The sequence below is a fragment of the Elaeis guineensis genome, chromosome 4 (genome assembly GCF_000442705.2).
Source record: "Elaeis guineensis isolate ETL-2024a chromosome 4, EG11, whole genome shotgun sequence".
NCBI lineage: Eukaryota > Viridiplantae > Streptophyta > Magnoliopsida > Arecales > Arecaceae > Elaeis > Elaeis guineensis.
Genome location: NC_025996.2, coordinates 139,054,468 through 139,061,344, shown reverse-complemented (window position 1 = coordinate 139,061,344; position 6,877 = coordinate 139,054,468). Strand labels below are relative to the sequence as shown.

The following is a 6,877-nucleotide window of genomic DNA, read 5'->3' as shown; positions in this document are numbered from 1 at the left end:
AAGGAGATGGAGAAGGAGAGTAGATGGTTGTGAAGATGAGAACTAGGAATTCTGGTCGAGAAGGAGATGGAGAAGGAGATGGAAGGAGGTTTTTAGCAGAAGGAGATGATGAGAGAGCTAGGGATTCTGGTAGGAATGGAAAGAAAAGCAGATAAAGAAGGAGTGTTCGATTTCAAAATATATAAAAGCTATAAGATTGGAGCAACCCAATGTAGGTGCCTACATTTGGATTGCAGGCGCCTACAATCCCATTATCCATATTTAATTTAAAAAAATTTAAAAAATAAATATAAGTGCCTAACCCAGATGTAGGGGCCTACATCTGGATTGTAGGTGCCTACAATCCAGACGTAGGCACCTACAATCCAGATGTAGGCATCTATTTTTTTTTATTTTTTTTTTTAAATGAGATGTAGGCACCTACATCTACCTACATCTGGTTGGGCGCCTAATTTTTTTGATTTTTTTCAAAATGAGATGTAGGCACCTACATTTGGTTAGGAGCTGTTTTTTTTCCATTGTCAATGACATATTGTAGGCACCTCCAATCAGATGTAGGCGCCTACATTTGGTTAATCCTGTTGGGTCACTGGTGGCTTACTCTTGTTGGGTCATGGATGGATCGGTCAGATCACGAGAACTTTAGGCCAAGTCAGATTATCCGGGTGCGGTAGATCATGGGAACTTTATGTCAGGTCACACTGAACTTTAGGTCAGATTACAGTGTTCGGTCCACATCAGTGCACATCACAACATCAGAAGCGGTGCTAGTTGGACATTAGCGACCTCCGATTTAGGGTTTAAGGTTTAAGATTTAGGGTTTGGGTTTAGGGTTTGGGTTTGGGGTTTGGGGTTTAGGGTTTAGGATTTGGGTTTAGGGTTTAGGGTTTAGAGTTTAGGGTTTATTGGTCAATCAGCATCCATGCACATATCCATGATGATGGCTTGGAGATCATCTCCTCCCTATCTGATTATCATCAAACCACGACCTCCGATCATATCCGATCGTAAGAGAATGAGAGCTGGGAGGATCCGGATTCAATCGGAGGATGAGAGTTGGGAGGATCTTGATCCTATTGGAAGACAATCGGATCCGATTAGAGAATGAGAGTTGGGAGGATCCGGATCCGACCAGAGAATAAGAGCTGGAAAGATCCAATCCGAGGACGATCAGATCTGACTAGATTCGATCGGAGAATGAGAGTTGGAAGGATCCAGATCCACCAAAGGATGAGAGTCGGGAGGATTTGACTGGAGGATGATCGGATCCGACTAGAGGATAAGAGCTGGAAAGATTCGATCATCCCGATCGAAGGATGAGAGCTGAGAGGATCTGATCAGAAGACGATCAAATTTGATCGAAGGAGGATGAGAGCTGGGAGGATCCGGATCTGATCAGAGGATGAGAGTTAGGAGGGACAGATCGGAGGACAATCGGATCCGATTGGAGGTGGATTATTTTCGTAATTTATTTGAAAATTATTTTCATAAATTATTTTAAAATTAATAATAAATCAGTAAAAAATTAAATTTAACAGGGATGGTGGTGGATTATTTTCGTAATTTGTTTTAAAATTAACATGAGGGTTTTGAAAACATCATTTCAAATGGTGCTTTCAATATTTTTTTTTTGTATTTTTATTCTATCGGGATGACGTGCAGTTGAATGACGTGTATCGATGGCAAGAGACGTGGAGCGAAAAAATACTATTCTAAATAGCATTTTCTATCAAATAAACATCATTTGAAATAATATTTTATAATTTTATATTATTTTTATAAATAAATTAAAAAATATATTATTTTTATAAAAAAATATAATGTAATATTATGATCTCCCCTATTATCGTGGATTCTTCTCTCATCAAAAGAAAAAAAAAATTGTGATCTCCGCTATTGTCGCCGTTGATTTGGAGCCCTGTTCACCCTTCGCCGAGAAGGAAAGCCAAAGCCCTCTTTCGTTGTTTGCTGTGTCTGATCTGAGGAAAGAGGAAACCGAGGTTGTGCAATGGCGAGTGCTTTCCTCTCTTCCATCCTATCAAAAACCAGCAAGTATTGGACTCTGTTCAGAGATGGGCAGCCTCGCCGTCTTCATCATCGGATCCACTCAGCAGTGTCTTGAAAGATCTGAAGAAGCTGGAGAGAACATTGACGAGGATCCAGGCAGTGTTCCATGACGCGGAAGAGAGGGAGATACGAGAAGAAACCGTTAAGTTCTGGCTAAAGTAGCTTAAAGAAGTAGCTTATGATGCAGAAGTCGTGCTGGACGAGTACCACTATGAGGTACTGCGAGCCCAAGTAGAAGGCGGAGCTTCCCGCAAGAGGAAGCGGGTGGCAGAGGACGATGAGGAAGAGGTAAGAACTTTTTTTTCCACCATGGTTTTTTCCATTCTTGATGGCATGGGGGATAGAATCAGGGAGACCAAGGAGAGGTTCGATGAGATCTCGGAGGATCGAGAACGCCTCCGATTAAGAGAGGAAGATGGAGAGCGACGGGTCTTCGGAGCTCCGTACCCAGCACCAAGCAGTCACATGGTGGATGAATCACGTATTTATGGAAGGGAACATGAGAAGAAGAAGGTAATTGATCTGCTGCTTTCTGAGGGTATAGGAAATGGTATCTCTGTCATTCCGATTGTCGGCAAGGGAGGACCGGGAAAAACCACCATCGCTCAGCTGGTCTACAATGACTCCAAGGTAAAAGAATATTTTGATCTGACTGGATGGGTTTGTGTATCTGATAATTTCAATGTTCCAAGGCTAACAAAGGCCATCATCGAGTCCCTTACTCCAACTGAAACATCCCATAATCTTACAGAACTCAGCCCACTTCAAAATACGTTCAAGGAAAAGGTGAAGGGGAAGAGAGTATTGCTTGTGCTGGACGATGTCTGGAACGAGCAACAAAGCCTTTGGGAGTCCTTAAGTACCCCTTTGTTGGCGAAGAAACAGTAAGAATTATCGTGACTTGTAGGAATGAGAAAGTTGCGGAGATCATGCAGACAGAGGATCCTTATCGTCCTGGCAACTTGTCTCCAAAGCAGTCTTGGTCATTATTCAGGCATTATGCATTTGCTGGTCGAGAATTTTGAAGAACAATCACGCTTGGCAGATATCGGTAAGCAGATTGTCGAGAAGTGTTCTGGTTTACCATTGGCTATAAAGTCAATAGGATGCCTTCTAAGACATGAGACAGATGAAGATGGTTGGATGGAGGTCTTACAAAGTCATCTATGGGAAGTAGACAAGAACAATGAGATTTTGCCAGCTCTTAAATTAAGCTATAATCGCATGCCAGCACATCTGAAACCCTGTTTCGTTTACTGTTCCATGTTTCCGAAGGATTATGTATTTGACAAAGACATTTTGGTCAGACTGTGGATGGCGCAAGGTTACATCCCACCTCAAGGTCGAAGAAGAATGGAAGACATTGGCGATGAATATCTTAGTGACTTGCTAAGAAGATCATTCTTTGATTGCTATTTTATCAAGTTGAAGATGCATGATATGATACATGAGCTAGCAAAATTTATTGGTGGAAATGAGTGCTATGCAATTCTGGATAAGAAGCTATCCGGTTCTCCTGATGAGGTTCGCCATTTATCCATTGGACATGCTCTTGAATTAGTGAAACCACTAGATTTGTATAAGTTTAGGGCCTTACGGACCTTGTTGCTACGGTGGTTTATAGATCCAACAGAAAACCATGAAATAATCAAGTTTCCCCCGTTGCTAAGATGTCTACAACTTCGTTGGGAAAGGAAAGATAAGACCCCTGATTTACTCAGGAACCTGAAGCACCTCCGCTACTTACAAATCAATGCCCCATATATTAAGAGGCTCCCTGAATCAGTATGCCTCCTTTACCATCTACAGACATTGATTATTCACTGTAGTTCTCTTGAAGATTTACCAGATGGCCTAGGTAGCCTTACTAACCTCCGCCACTTGGATATCCACTCTACATCTATTAAGAGGCTCCCTGAATTAGGATGCCTCCTTTACCATCTACAGACATTGATTCTTTATTGCAATGGTCTTGTAAAGTTACCAGATGGCCTAGGTAACCTTATTAACCTACGATACTTTGAGCTACGCTCAGATGCAATTGAAAGGCTCCCTGAATCAATTTGTCAGTTGCGCAACCTGCAGACTTTGGTTCTTCATTTGTGCACGCAACTTAAAAGAGTTACCCAGTGGCGTAGGCAGCCTTACCAACCGCCACCACCTACATACTACGGGCAATGAAATTCTCTGTCAGCTGCCAGCTGGAATCGAAAAACTAACAAATCTTCCGAGATTGCATGGACGTTATAAAGTGCTGGGTGGGATAAGAGTGTTAAACGACTTGGTGAAGCTCCAAGGAGATCTCTGCATCTCAGGGTTCGGGAACTTGGTCAGCATAGAGGATGCGAAAGATGTTGGTCTTAAATATAAGCATAAAATTGAGCGGTTGGATGTATTTTGGGATACCATCGACGAAGATGATGGGCATTATTGGGTTGATTATATTGAACTAGATCTAAAAGTTTTCTTTGGGGAAAAAAAGATATCCGCCTGAGTATCTCCAACCTCCCGCCGCCCTCAAAAGGTTGCTTATAAATGGGTACGGTGGTTCCAAGTTTCCAAAATGGGTGAGAAATTCTTTCTCCTTTGCATCACTTTGAGAAATTGATATAATTGATTGCGAAAAAGTAAGGTCCCTTCCTCTATACATTCATGACTCTCTTGGAAAATGGGACGCATCCATATCAAAATCCATGCTTGAGAGGGTGTCCATTTCTGGTTGCCCGGAACTCACATCCATAGGAGGGCTGCATAATCTCCATTCACTTAAAGTTCTGAACATATCTGTTTGCCCTCAGCTCCTGATATTATCAGAGGAAGGACTGCCATCCAAGCTTCAAGAGCTGCATATTGAAGAGTGCCAGCAGTTGACATCACTGCCAGCGATGCAAAATGTTACTTCTCTTGAAGCATTAAATATAAAAAAATGTCCTCAACTCCAGCTCTTATCAGAGGAGGGATTGCCATCGAAGCTTCAATATCTGCATGTTAAGGAGTGCCAGCAATTGACGTCACTGCCGGGGATGCATAACCTTACTTCTCTTCGAGAATTAACCATAATAGACTGTCCTCAACTCTGGCTCTTATCAGAGGACGAATTGCCATCGAAGATTGAATATCTGTATATTAAGGACTGCCATCGTTCGATATACTATGGGGGACGTGAAACTTTACTTCTCTCAGAGCATTAACTATAAAAAATTGTCTCCAACTCCGGCTCTTATCAGAGGAAGGACTGCCATCCAATTTTAAATCACTATATATAAAAAGTGCCAGCAGTTGACGTTGCTATTGAGGATGCAAAACCTTACTTCTTTCAGAGCATTAACCATAAAAAATTGTCGTAAACTTCAGATCATGGCAGAAGATCAGCTCTTATCTATGCCTAACCATGTGGATATTATTGATTGCCCTGGATTGGGAAACTGGTGCCAAATACCAAAAAATCAACTGCATTAAGGAACCCCTCCATCCTAAATTTGAAGTGCTCCAATTGATTACTCAGAGAATTACATAAGCATACGTTTCTGATGGTTTGTTTTTTATCTTCTGATTGCCTGTTCGCTTCAGACAACAAGCTGAGTATATCGAACACATGGTAGAAGATAATGTGTGGGTTTGATTTGACATCCCTTTAGCATCTTATTTCACTAATTCTTGGCATTTGATTCTCAAAACATTCATCATAAGCATACTTGAAGAGCTGACAATATGGGGTTGCACGCACATCCCACCTATAAGCTGCCCGCCCGCACTTACATCTCTCCAAAACTTGGTTATAAAGGACTGTCTTGGAGTCCAACAGCTCCTACCAGATGAACTGCTTCCATCCATGCTCAAGTCCTTGGTAGTTGATAGTTGTGAGAACCTATGGTCTTTACAGTTGACGCAAGAGAACCGAGATGCACTTGGGGAGATGCGGATTGTGAATTGCCCTGAGCTCACAATGGTGGAAGGGCTGAATTGCCTTTTCTTCCTCAAATTCTTAACAATAAAACAATGCCCTCAACTCTGGCTCTCACGAGATGATTTGCAGCTATTTCTTCCACATTCAGGCAAGTATAATTGCTGATTCTCAGTCTTTTTTTTTTTTTTTTGTTTACCTTTTAAATGAGTTCTACTTGTACTTTGGCTATTTGCTAAATTAACAATTGTACCAGCACCAACTGCTCTACTTTTAATGCGTTTTTTAGGAGGAAGCAGAGAACAAAGACACAAATGATGTGGAACCCAAGAGAAACAAGCGATGAGTTGTGTGATGATTGAACACGCTAACAGTGCTGATTACTCCCGCTTGGGCTTCCTTTTGGTTGCAGCTGGCAATTCTCGGTACATATCAATGCACAACCATCGGTATGGAGCAGCACAGGCTTATTAATTCTATTTTTAATTTTTTTTTTGTAACTAAGAAAAAAATTAAGTTTTGTTTCTTTTTTGCTTCCATACAAAATGGAACATGTCCTGGCATGGCACCCATACATACTGTGCCAGCAGTTGTTTGGCATGGGTATGGGCACTGATATTTAAATCCTTGATCACATTAATGAAGTTTGATTGCCGTTATCTTCCTTGAACATATAATCTGTTAAATAAAAAAAATCAGTTTCTTGTCCCACTTGATTGTTTATTAGTTAGCATTATCCTGGCATCAATTCTTTTTTTATTTGTTGGGAAATGATCTTGATATCAATTCCTAAATGATCTTAACTGGCAGCACTCGCAAACGGATTGGTTTCGCAGATAGCCAACAGCAATACAGTGGGTTCGGTCAAAAAGCATATTAGGTATGTCTTTTCCACTGTTGTGGTTT

At 41.3% G+C, this 6,877-nt stretch overlaps 1 pseudogene; it reads left to right on the top strand.

Annotated features, from left to right (window-relative positions):
- Positions 1-2,008: 2,008 nt before the first annotated feature.
- On the top strand, positions 2,009-6,621 carry LOC105060811 (putative disease resistance protein RGA1; annotated as a pseudogene).
- The last annotated feature ends 256 nt before the right edge of the window (positions 6,622-6,877 follow it).